Below are 13,518 nucleotides of genomic sequence, written 5' to 3'. Positions count from 1 at the left end.
ACCATTCAGGAAAATAGAGGTTTTAAGGTTAGAGTAAAGAAGGTTTCATGAATACCATGCATCTTAGTGCATCAAACAAGTAGTCCCACTCCACTCTATCAAATGCTTTTTCAGCATCTAGGGATACAGCTGCATAAGGATCCTTTGAGGCACTTGTAACAATCAGGGCATCTAGGAAAGTTCTAATGGTGGATGCCAAGAGTCTTCCTTTAACATAAGCTACTTGGTCTCATTTAATTAATTTAGGTGTGAGTGGCATAAGTCTGTTTGCTAAGATTTTGGTATAGATTTTACAGTCTGTATTGATTAGGGAGGTTGGTCTATAACTTTGAAGTAATTATGCATGCTTATTAGGTTTAGGAAATGCTAAAAGCATAGCTTCAGTAAAGGTACCTTCAGATTTAGAGTTATATACGAAGTGAGAGAAAGGTTCATGTAATCTAGTGGTGAGAGATGACTTAAAATCAACATAAAATCAACAGAGAATCCATCTTGTCCTGGTGCTTTACCTTTTTTGAGTTCATGAATAGCGTTATGCATAATGGGTAAGTTAAGTGAATGAACATTAATATTAGGATCATTATTTTGTGTAGCTTTTTGTAGGAAAGCAGCAATGTTTGGATTGTTGAGGGTAGATTCCGAGGAGTATAGTTGATGGTAGAATTTTCTGAATACATTAATGATATCTTTATTAGTGAATTTTCTATTACCTTTTGAAAATGTTATTGCTGTAATGTTACTTTTTTGTTTATTTAATTTTAAGGTAAGAGGCTAAGGATTTGCCTATTTTGTTTCAGAATTGATATATGTTTGATTTATATTTTAGTAAATTGTTGCAGGAGTATTCAGAGGTCATCGGATGACATTGTATCGAGCAGCATCCGAGAGGATAACGTGGACTCTATAATTTGTTCAGGAGACGGCAGTTCATTACAAGACGCAGATCTTTGCTTCAGGATATCCACTGGAGCTTCGTAGTTACCCGACGCATCCTCATTTGGTTGTTTGGCTGAACAGCCTTTACTTTCAGGTTCTTTGGAGACGACATCCGGTTTATGTTATAAAATGTATTCAGCATATTGGCAGTACCAGTCGGACTTTAATTCGATTTTTGCCTCGCGAAAGACCGCAGAAGGTCGAAACACGTGTCGGCAAATCACTCTGGCTGATGAAAATTATTTGAATACAAGACACATTGGACATTCATTTGTGTGTTTCTATTTTTGTTGGATTACAATCTGTCATTTCATTGGCAGATTTTTCAAATATTTGGAGTCTAGCAGCACAATTTACTTAGTGGAACTCAACCTTTCTGGATTTTGTTGTGTATTCAGAGGTAAGTTTGTTATATTTGAATCTTCACTGCAATGTTTTATGATACATTTCCCAAGATGAATTAGAGATATATTGTTTCTCTAGAGTATTTGCATTTCTTAAAATCTCCTCAGATTCTTGTTTCAGATCTTCCTTCTTGTTGGAAAGAAACAAGACAATCTTGCCTCTGAGTACTGCTGTATAGCCATTCCAATTGTTAGGAATAGAAGTATCTTCAGCTTTATTAGTCTAAAAACATTCTTGTGGGCATTTAATAGAAAAGAGGTACGTTTTTCGTCTTTTAGTAAGGCCAAATTGAATCTCCATCTATTTGATTTGATGGTAGGGTTAATATTGTTTAGTTTAATATGGACAGGGGCATGATCAGATAAATATATACAACCAATATTGGTGTCAGTTATGTTAGCAGTTAACGGGTTAGCGAGGAAGATATGGTCAATTCTAGAAAAGGAATCATGAGGAATGGAGTGGAAGGTGAATTCTTTGTCCAATGGATGCTGTAGTCTACATGCATCTGCCAAACTTAAATCTGAGATTCAGTGTAGGAATTGAGTGTGGGACTTTGAGGTTTTAAAGATAATTTTGGGCTTTCTGTCTAGGAATCGGCCTACGATTTCATTACAAACAATAAGATTTTGGATATTTGATTGAAGCAAACGTTCTTTGAGTTGTTTCCAAAAAATAGGATCTGAGACATTAGGTCTGTATACATTTAAGATAGAGCAATATATAGAGTTGGATATAAGGTTTACAAGAGCCCATCTGACTATATCAGGGTTGTCCAACTCCAGGCCTCGAGGGCCAGCTACAAGCCAGGTTTTCAGGATACCCCTCATTAATATTTGACACGATTGATTTGCATACAATGATTATAAATGTATGCAAATGTTTCCCCATGAATATTAACGAGGGACATCCTGAAAACCTGTCAGGATTACGGCCCTCGAGGCCTGGAGTTGGTCAACCTTGGCCTATATCATCAGTTTCTGAGTTAATAATCTTGCAATCAAAATTTGTATTAATCAAAGTAATAACACAATTTTTCTTGCCCTCTGCCGTGCTATCAAACACTTTGCCCACCCTGAGCTTTTTAAGTTTTGTGGCTTCTAGGGTTGAGGGATTGGTTTCTTGAATGCAGGAATTGTAGGTTTAGTTCTATTGAGATGCCTAAGTACTTTTTGTCATTTGATGGGATTATGGAGACCATTAACATTCCATGATGATATATTTATAGACATGAGGTATCAAGAGTTAACAGTATGAGCTCTGGATAATGAGTTTATTGATAATTGGAAAAATATGAACATATAGATTTCATCCCAATTTTGATACAAAAGTTAATTAATAGGAGTGTCACAGTAACCATGTGGAGAAAATAAAAGGGTAAAGAGATAGATAAGGAGTAAGGCTTGTCAAAAAGCAACATGAACATGAGCAAAAGTAGTTTGTATTCCTTAATATAATGAAACAACAGTATGGCTAGTAGGAAACAGCCAAAGCATTTCATGTTGAAGAGAAAAATCTAAAAATGAGGACGAGGCGCCCAGCAAGATCGACCCATCCAGGGCAACACTCCCGCACAAATATGTTGAAAATGTGAAGATTGGTTTATTACAAGAGCTTTATATCGTAACCTTTGAAGAAGGGCCAACAGTATCCATTTTATCAGCTCTTTGAGAATGTATGAATGTATGAATTGTCCTAGATCTCCAGGATTTTCAAAAGAAGTGGTATGGCCTTTAAGAGGGTTGCAGGGTGAACCAAGCCATATCTGGTGTTAAGTTGTTTTAGAGCCAGCCTTAATGCTAAGAGTTCCTTTCTTCTCGTGGCCGTAGGGTTTGCAACATCTTGAGAGAAGAAAATGTTGTTTCCATTCCAGGTAAAATGTCTGATGATCTACACTTTCTTCATTATAAACTGCACATGCTTGAAGTCTAGGACTTCTAGTGACAGTTGGAGGATGTATAGGACCAATTCTGTGACCTCGTTGAGTGTTAAGAGTTGTTGAAGGGGTAGATTCAATAACTTAGGTAAGATGTTGGTAAGAAATAGAATAGTCTTCCCCTTCAATGCCTTTGGGTAGGCCAACGATGCAAAGATTGTTTCTTCTGTTTCTGTTTTCTAGGTTTTCTGATTGTTTTTGGAGCATAACAGCTGATTTTTCCAAGTTACCTACACTAGTTGTGACGTCCTCAGAATTGCTGACTCTCCGTTCTACTTCGGTTATTCTGGATTTAAAAGATGACCATCTGTCATCAAGAATTTGCAGTCTATTTTTGGTTACCTCCATAAAAGGTTTTAAGGCTCTAATTTCATTCAGGATAGCAAGCATAGCTGGGTCCATACTGTCCTCATTGGGAGTGGGGGAATCACCTTTTTGTCTCCTTGATGTGGTTGCTGATGATACAGTCAGGTCTTTATCTTGGTTTTTCTTGTTTGCCACCATAGTTATTAGAAAAAGGTGAAAAGCCTTAAAATAATATGTTATTAAATGGTGTTGTCTCTTCTCAGTATTGTATACCCTTTCAATGGGAATTAAGACAATAGCACTTGAGCTTAAATAATATGCTAATTTAAGCAAAGGAGGAGTTATTGTAGGGCAGGCTTGTATGGAAACAGAATAAAAGCATGTAGCCCTCAGCAATGGATTATGCACAGAAACAAGTTTTCCTTTTCTTTTTCTTAAAGTCGGAAGATTAGTAATGATAAGCCTTTAAACACCTGAAGCACTTTATATGTGTTGCCTGTGCCTTTAAGAAAGTCTGTGTTGTGGTGAGAAAGGAGTTTCCCTTTTCAGGCCACTGGGCGGCACGCACGTCTCTATCCAAGCAGCTGACAGGAAGTTCAGTTACTGTATTCACGTTACCACGCTGCTCAATGGCCTCAGACAGCCTCCTCCAATGTATTTCCGAGCACCGGCACCTCTGGTCTCCAGAACACCACAACAGCGTTATCACACTCCTCCGGTGCTTTCGTGGACAAGTAGGTAGCAAATAAACCAATTAATGTGGCAGTTGTTTAAATGTTACTAAGCGCAGAAAGGGGAGCCGAGAGATAAGGTTGCCGTTACGCTCGGTGTCAAGCCACCCCCCCCCTCGAGACTTACATTTTAAGCATACATGTTAGCCCCTCTGGACTCCATGTGGGGTACCAGATGTGAAGTGCACACGCTGCTCTCAAACTGTGTGTTTTTGAATCGTGCATTGCAATGTGTTTTTAGAGTAACATGAATCATTCTTCAAACCTACTGGGTCCTGGTTTTGGGGTGTGTTCTGAGACCCCTGTGTGCATAGCGTTATATAATAAATAAATTAATATTGTTATTCATTTTGCCTAATTTTGTGAATCTAATATGTGCAACAGTTGTCTTATGAATAACGTGTGCCTTCTTGAAATGCAGTCCCCAGTTTGGTGTCACGTGCCGGCTAAGGCACGGTCACGTGACACAGTGTAAAAATAAAGGAATCACCGGAACTGGTGGTATGACGCCAGTCCGGGTTTAAGCACCGCCCGAGTGAGTCGTGTCTCTTCTGTGCTGCGACCCGCCCCTGCGCAGCGTCGTTGAGCAGGCCTGCTCAACTCCCAGCGCCAGGCCGGAGCGGCCGCGCTTATCATCACACTGGCGACGAAGGCCGGTAGACGAATCTACACAGAACTGCGCAGCCCGAGTCGCGCCTCCTCCGCGCACCAGCGCTCCACCTCCAACAGTGAACCCCACAAAACCACGTGACAGCCTCACGGCCCGCCGGCACCTCGGTCGAAAGCACAAGCGAACTGCGCAACACGGAGTGCGTCGGCCCACCACCACACGCCGTGTGCAACCACATTCACAGGCTAGAACATCTACGGGATCACACATCACAAGAGCGACCATCGGCCGCAACTCATCGCACGCATCGCGGTAAAGTCCATACGAGAACCACAGAGGCGCCCTATCAAACATGTGCCACACGGACACCCAGAGACCACACTCGGAAACGGCTGAGAACATGTCCAGCCCAAGCACCAGCCCCGTGAGGGCCAGCGACACCTCATCCTCCAGGAGAAGTCTTCCGACGGATCACCCTGACCCAACACAGACAACATTTATGCCACCATTCGACCCATTCACCACAGGAGCTGCTATCAGGTGGGAACTCTGGCTTCAGCAATTCGAAATGCACCTCGACGCCAGAGACATTATAGTAGCGAAGAAGAAGCGGACCTTCCTCCTACTCAACATCGGAGTGGCTACCCTGCGCCTATTCAACGCTACCCCGAACCGCGGAAACCACGACAACTATGACGCAGCAAAAGCCACGCTCACCAACATGTTCAAACCTGACCTCAACCCACATTATGAGCGTTTCCATTTCTGCATGGCAAGGCAAAGGGAGAAAGAAACAGTAGACAAATTTCACGCTCGCCTTCGCGAAATGGCAGTAGGCTGTGAATTCCCGGACGAAGAATTTGCAATCCGTCTCCAGATCATCAACGGGATATCCTCCGAAAAACTAAGAAGGGCCATACTATCTGAGAGAAACATACGCCTGTCCCGTATTCTCGAGATGGCGCGACTCCGTGAACAAACGGACGACCAGGTAGCGATTATGGAAGCAGCGATCCAAAGACTACCAATGGATGGCCCCGGGCCCACAGAAGAAATTGCAGCCATCTCCAAGCATCAGAGAAATCGCACGAAACAAGGCCAGAAATCCCACCAATCACAGGGGCGAGGCAGGAACTGCAAATGGTGTGGAGGCCCCTGGCACAGAGGCGAATCCTGCCCCGCATGGGGATCCACGTGCAGAAAATGCAATCGCCTCAACCACTACGCCGCGGTCTGCCTAAACCCGCCGAACCAAAGCGACAAAGAAACGGCCCCACGGCCAACACAAGAGCGCCGGAAAAAGTTTGCACCCAGAGAATCTTCCTCCCAACATGCACAGAAAGGAAAAGCCAGAGCCGTTGATGACTCCCAAAGGTCCCCAGACACGAGCGACAGTGACGACAGCGACAGTAGCGCATCCCCCGAAAGGAGAGACAAGGGAAGACGGAAGAAAGGGAGTAGACAAGTACATCGCGTACACCTGATATCAGCTGTCGACCCACATCGGTCTCGACGGAGGAAGAGACCATCGTGCACAGTCCTCTCCAACGGGGAACCGCTAAAAGTGGTCATCGACACTGGCGCAACGGTGAACGTCATGCCCGTAGTTGCCTTCAACAGACTTCAACCGAAACCCGATCTCCACAAGAAGAAAGTCAGGCTGTATGCCTACGGAAGTAAGAGACCCCTGCCCGTGCAAGGATCTTTCAAGTCAGACTTTGCCCACAACAACACCAACTGCCGTGCACGCATCTACGTAGTGGATGCCGGATGTGAGACGCTGCTGAGCTGCTGAAACTAATACACTTCGCTTTCAACCTCAAACACGACGAACTCAGCAACCTACTGCAACAGCACAGAAAATTATTCCAAGGCATTGGATGCCTAAAAGGGAGAACCATCAAGCTACACATAGACCCCACCATTGAACCGAAAGCAGTGCGACATCGACGGATTCCATTTCACCTGAGAGGCGCTGTGGAAAAGGAACTAGCCAAGCTCGAGGAAGCAGGAATCATAGAACGAACTTCTGGACCGACCCCGTGGGTCTCGCCCATGGTAGTAGCCCAGAAACCCAAACAACCAGACGCGGTAAGAATATGCATAGATATGAGGCTCCCCAACGTAGCCATCGGAAGAAAATGCCACGTAACCCCTACAATAGATGAACTCATCGTAGACCTAACCGGAGCAACAGTCTTTAGTAAACTTGACCTCAGATCAGGCTATCACCAGCTAAGACTATCCAGAGAATCAAGATACATCACTACTTTTTCTTCTCACCTCGGCCTGATGAGGTACAAAAGACTCAATTTTGGGATATCATCTGCTGCGGAGGTGTTCCAGCATGAAATCCGAAAGGTCATCGCAGGATTAGAAGGCACCACCAACATCAGTGATGATATCCTTGTGTACGCACCGAACAAGAAAGAACACTACAAGCGACTAGCGGCAGTCCTGAAGAGGCTAGAAGAGGCAGGCCTAACCCTCAACGCAGAAAAGTGTGAATTCGACAAAGACGAACTATGTTTCTTTGGCTACATTTTCAGTGCAGAAGGTGTGTCCCCTGACCCGTCGAAAGTACAAGACATAAAGGACACCAAGGCACCTCAATCAGCCTCAGAGGTGAGGAGTTTCATGGGGATGGGGACCTACTGCGCACGGTTCATTCCTGACCTCGCCAGCATTGCAAGTCCACTCAGAGATCTAACAAAGAAAGACCAAAAGTGGGAGTGGACCGCGACTCATCAACAAGCGTTCCAACAAATTAAAGACACTTTGTCCGCCTCCACCACCATGGCCTTCTTCAACGTAGTAAGGCAGACTGAACTCCTCCTTGATGCCAGCCCTGTTGGCCTGGGAGCAGTATTAACACAAACTGCAACGAAGGGAAAGTGTTCCCCATCGCGTTTGCCAGTCGAGCTCTCACAAAACCCGAACAGAACTATGCCCACATTGAGAAGGAAGCCCTAGCCATCTTGTGGGGGTGTCGTCATTTCAAAGTGTACCTGCTAGGTAAGCAGGCGAAAGTCTTTTCAGACCACAAACCTCTGATTCCAATCTTCCGAGGCTCTCCCCCTCATCCACCTGCACGCATAGAAAAATGGATGCTGCAGCTACAGCCTTACAATATCGAAGTTGAATATCGCCCCGGAACAGACAACCCGGCAGACTACCTGTCCCGAGACCCGCTACAGACAATGAACAACGCCACGCGAAAGAGACAGAGGAGCACGTCTGTCAGGTAGTCGCCTGCGCGAGACCGCGAGCCCCAACCCTGAAGAAGTAGCGTGTGAGACAGAAGCGGACACCATCCTACAACACACAACCGCCGCTGTCCAATCAGGGAATTGGAAGAGCTACCTCACGTCGATGGCCCAACGCACAACATCGGCACAGGTCAAACTCAGAGCCCTGTTCGGGATCAGGCACGAACTCTCAGTGGCCCCGGAGGGGTTACTGCTAAAAGGACACCGAATCGTGTTACCCGAGTCCCTTGAAGAGAGATCCCTCCGACTAGCCCACAGTGGACACCAAGGCATCGTCAAGACCACCGCATACCTTAAGTCCAGGATGTGGATGCCGAACATGCAGCAAAGGGTAGTAGAGCTAGTGGAGTCCTGCGCAGCCTGTCAAGCATCCAGAAGACCTGAAAACCCTGAACCGATAAGCAGTGTCCCTAGAAGCTGCAAGTGCTGGGATGCAGTCAGCATGGACCACTGCACAATCGCCGGCGAAGGGTACCTACTCGTAGTGATCGACGAGTTTAGCAGATATCCTGAAGTGGAACACGTGGCGTCCGCTAACGCCGAAACCACGATCCTCACGCTAGAGAAGATATTCGCCACTCACGGAATTCCGAGAAAGGTGAAGAGCGACAACGGACCCTCATTCACCAGTCAGGATCTACGCGAATACTTCAAAGAAGTAAACGTCAAACACCAACGAATTACCCCAAGATGGCCCCAAGCAAATGGAGATGCTGAACGATCATGGGGTCACTCAATAAAGTCATCAGGATCGCTAAGGAGCAAAGACGCCCGTGGTTGAAGGCAGTATTCCGATTCCTGAGAACACACAGGCAAACCCCGCACTCCGCCAAGGGAATCAGCCCAGCCGCTCTCATGCTTGGAGTACCCATACAAGCGGAACTCCCTATACACCCACAATGGACAGCCCCGGAACCGGACATCCCAGCAATGGATGCCACAAGGCTGAGGCGGAATGAACAGGAAAGCGTCGCCAGACGAGCTTGCCACAGGGAACTGACCCCAGGAGACACCACCATCATCGTCAGAAACCGAGCACCACCCAAGAAGTTGGCACTCAACTTCGAGCTTCAACCATGGACAGTTAGCACCACTAATCACAGCATGGTCACCGCTACCCGAGGGGGAGAGACAGTAACAAGAAACATATCTCACTTCCGGAAAGTACCCCCAGAACTGTGGGAAGAACATCCAACGACTCCGAGGGGTGAAGCAGGAACACCACACACACACCCCGAATGCCAGCACCACCGGGTAGTCCGGTCACACCAAGAATCTCAGACGGACCACACCCGCAAGAAGAGAGAGCTGAAGCAGAGACCCCCAAGGGAGACCCACCGAAGGAAAGAAGCACCCGGGACCATCTGAGAGAGAGGCCCAAACCATCGTCACGCCTCCAAGGGTACGTAGTAGACGGGATCTACCATCAGCAACTCACACCTAGATGAACCGTGAATGCAGCGAGCGAGACCATGTACATATAAAGAGTGTGTCAGTTCATATGTAATACCAGCCCGAAATGTTTGTTACTAACAGCAATAGAAAACATCTCCAAGTTGGGGAGGAATGTGGTGTCACATGCCGGCTACGGCACGGTCACGTGACACAGTGTAAAAATAAAGGAATCACCGGAACTGGTGGTATGACGCCAGTCCGGGTTTAAGCACCGGCCGAGTGAGTCGTGTCTCTTCTGTGCTGCGACCCGCCCCTGCGCAGCGTCGTTGAGCAGGCCTGCTCAACTCCCAGCGCCAGGCCGGAGCGGCCACGCTTATCATCACACCCAGCAGTGCTAGAATTCAGAATCGGTGTCAATGTGTATCATCTTTACGTGCCAGAAGTGTGCCTCTGCAGATTGCATATACCGTCCTGGGACGCATTCCATGCCTACTCCGGCTTCACCCAACAGAGTGGAGTCTTTCTTCATCTGCGTGTTCTTCCTGTCAGCAGAAATTGTCCAGTGTGAGCTTCTGTGCTGCTCTTCAGCTCTGTAACACCAATCTGATGACGAGGTCTGCGTGTCAGCATAACATTTTAGAGGGTCCAATAAAAGGTATCAAAACTTGGATTTTCTTTGATATTTGAAGGACTTGGTGGTCCTTGTTAGCACTGGGGCCTTTTGGCGGGTTGAGGCATGCAACTTGGGGCAATGCTGTTAAAACTCATTTTTAGCCCTTTATACATTGACAGTTGAGACGTTATACCCCGACACGTGGCACCCATGATGTTTGCAAGTAAGTGATATGTCGCAATTATTATTTGATACACAAATGTGACGAAAAACAAATGTACCACAGAAGCCATTGATTTCAAGCAAACGTTTCTACGTTGAATAAATAATGCTTTTGGTGCCCTTACAGTGAAGTGCGTGCTGCTATGTCCATTATGAGAAAGGCGTACGTTGGCTTCATCGGGAATGCATGATGCTCCCCAAAACATCGCTTCTGTTTTCTCACTCTGTCCGTCTAAGGCGGTCTGGTCAGAGTTATTCCTTAAGTTGACAAACATTGCCACCTCGTGGTCATATTTGTATTTTCATTAGACGCATAAGAATTGTGTTATTGTCAAAGAACAGTTTATGCCCGAAATATAGACGTGCGAATACTTCACACTTTCTTTTTAACTTATGGTAAGCATTTTTTTCCTCAGGCAATAAATAGTTTTTTTGCCGGGGAGGGTGGCCCTGAGCCTGCACCTAGCGGGACGGCGATTGTTTTGTAAGAGTCACTTGCCTCAAATCGAAAGTAATCTGGGTTTCCCTGGTCCATTTGGGCAGGTACTTCAAAATGTCAGAGGTCCAGATAAAACCAAACATCAATCAAGAGCATTTTACACTATATTGTTGTATAACTTTCTTCCTCTCTTCCCCCCACCCCACACCTCAGAGTCTGTCTTTGTGTTCCTCCTGCGGTAAGGCGAAAGGCCCCCTGCTCAGCTATTTGCGGATTGCTTCTGCAGCTTCATGCAAACACGGTACACCCCGTTTCGGCGGGTCCGGTTCGGCGCAGACCTATTCGCCGCAGCCAGTTCAGCGCAGCCAGTTCGGCGACGGGATGTTTTGGCGCGTCGTGGGATTCTCGGTTTTTTTGCTATAACATAAACAACCCTTCCAAACGTGTTGCCGACGCAAGAGCGGCGGCCTCATTGAAACAGTCAGGATTTCTCACCTTGCGTAAAACTGAGAAAATACATTGATATGATATGGCATTTGTAACGCGCCTATACACAAGTGTTTCAAGGCGCGACGAGGCAGGGTGGGGGACAAGGGGAGACAGACAACGATCCTACTAGGCCAGGTGTCATTCAGATCGCGCAGGTGCAAGGGTAGAGGGGACTGGGAAAGGTGCAAGGGGAAAGGGAGAGGGGGAAAAGTGCTGTACATGGTTAGTAGAATACAAGATCAATAATAGGGCCAGATGGTGGCAAGTGCAAGGTAAGTGACTGGGGAAGGGGCTGTAGGATACAGAGACAGTTCTGTAGTGCAGGTAGGCAGTGCAGGGAAAAGTGGCTGGGCCAAGGACCGAGATCGGTGAGTGGCCCAGTAGCAGATTCAGTGCAGGTTCAGTGATTTTAGCAGGGGAGAGAGGGAGAGAAAGCGGAGGCAAAGAGGAAGGTTTTGAGGTGCTTCTGGAACCGGAGATGGTTCTCCTCAAGTTTCAGGGAGGCAGGAAGGCTGTTCCAGAGGGAGGCCCCTGCTGCGGAGAGGGATCTACCCCCAGCTCGTTGCTTGGAGAAGCGGCTGACCCTGAGGTAGTTGGGGGTGGATGAGCGAAGAGCTCGAGAAGGAAGATATTTGGGAAGTATATTTTCGGAAGAGAGAGGGGTGCGTTCAGGGATAGCTTTTAGTGCTTTGCAGGATGTGGGTGGGGCAGATGTGCAGGTCAGAGGTCCTCAACATACACAAGCAGGGCAGGGCAGACCTGGAATGAGACCGGCTCACGCTCACTCTCTCTCATGGCCACTGTAATGGCCCCGCCATCAGGGGTATTGCGGCACCTGGCTATGTTGTGAGTGCCCTTGGCATTCATGTCGGAGGTCTGCTGCACTTTTCTTCCAGGAAGCTGGACTACAGCTTATTTCAGTTCTGCGGTGAATGAAAGCCTTTCTCTGCCAGCATATAATTTAGTTCTCTGCTCATTCTTTTGCCTCTGGCAGCCTGTTCTCCCTTTGGCCTCAGTTGAAGGGAAACGTGTGTGTTGGATACAGGTCTCCAAGTTACCATTGTACTGAGCCGTAGATACTACCTGTAGTGGACCAAGAAAACACTTACCCACAGAAGAAATGATTCAACATCAATTAATTAGAAATCAGTTTCAGAGGTCAGAGGTTTTTCGACATCTAAACCGGAAGTTCCTCTTTGGGAACCATGTAAGCGAAACCGTGTCAGGATGGGTGAAACTTTGAAGAGTTGGTGTTTTCTCTTTAAGGTGATACTTGTCTCCCCTGGTTCTATATTCTCAACTCACTCACAGGGATAGAGTAACCAGGCGCTGTTTATTCAATTTACAGAGAAATATAACGCCCTGCTTGCTATCTGATCCAGACCGGAGAAAAGTGAATTGCCCACTTCTTGTTGCAGGAATACATGTTAAATAATCCCCTTTCCACTCTCAGGGTGTCTAGTGCCCGTTCTACTCTCAATGTGTATAGTGCCCTTTCCGCTCTTAAGGTGCATAGTGCCCTTTCCACTCTCAAGGTGCATAGTGCCCTTCCCACTCTCAAGGTGTATAGTGGCCTTCCCACTCTCAAGGTGCATAGTGGCCTTCCCACTCTCAAGGTGCATAGTGCCCTTCCTATTCTCAAGGTGTACAGTTCTCAAGGTGTATAGTGCCCTTCCCACTCTCAAGGTGTATAGTGGTCTTACCACTCTCAAGGTGCATAGTGCCCTTCCCGCTCTTAAGGTCCATAGTACCCTTCCCACTCTCAGGGTGTATAGTGGCCTTTCCACTCTCTAGGTGCATAGTGGCCTTTCCACTCTCAAGGTGTATAGTGCCCTTCCCACGCTCAAGGTGCATAGTGCCCTTTCCACTCTCAAGGTGCATAGTGCCCTTTCCACTCTCAAGGTGCATAGTGCCCTTCCCATTCTCAAGGTGCATAGTGCCCTTGCCACTAGTAAGTCATATCACGTCTTTTCACCAGTACGGCGTTACGTGCCCATCTCTCTGGCAAGCAGTCTTAGCCCCTTCGGGATTTTCAGGGGGTCCAGCTCGTATGTATTTTCCCCTTTCTCGCTATCATCTTGACCAACCTGCACAGTTGGCCCATGACTTCTCAGTCTGTAGTCCTGCGTCAAGCTCTTCTGCTGCACTCCTGGACTCTATCTCTCCC

General features: G+C 46.8%; 1 protein-coding gene across 15 annotated transcripts in view; it reads left to right on the top strand.

Annotated features, from left to right (window-relative positions):
* The window catches only part of DHX40 (DEAH-box helicase 40), a 1,529,377-nt gene that overhangs the window by 231,294 nt on the left and 1,284,565 nt on the right, over positions 1-13,518 (top strand). Inside the window, exon 1 of one of the 15 annotated variants that reach the window (XM_069615127.1) lies at positions 890-1,336. The exons of the other annotated variants lie outside the window; for them this stretch is intronic. The gene's annotated coding sequence lies outside the window, so the exon portion shown is untranslated. Of the gene's footprint in view, positions 1-889; positions 1,337-13,518 lie in introns of those variants that run through there. 15 annotated transcript variants of the gene reach the window in all.

Source organism: Ambystoma mexicanum, chromosome 9 (genome assembly GCF_040938575.1).
Source record: "Ambystoma mexicanum isolate Mex_15411 chromosome 9, UKY_AmexF1_1, whole genome shotgun sequence".
NCBI classification, from domain to species: domain Eukaryota; kingdom Metazoa; phylum Chordata; class Amphibia; order Caudata; family Ambystomatidae; genus Ambystoma; species Ambystoma mexicanum.
Note: the sequence above shows the minus strand (reverse complement) of the source record. Positions and strands in the feature narration are given on the sequence as shown.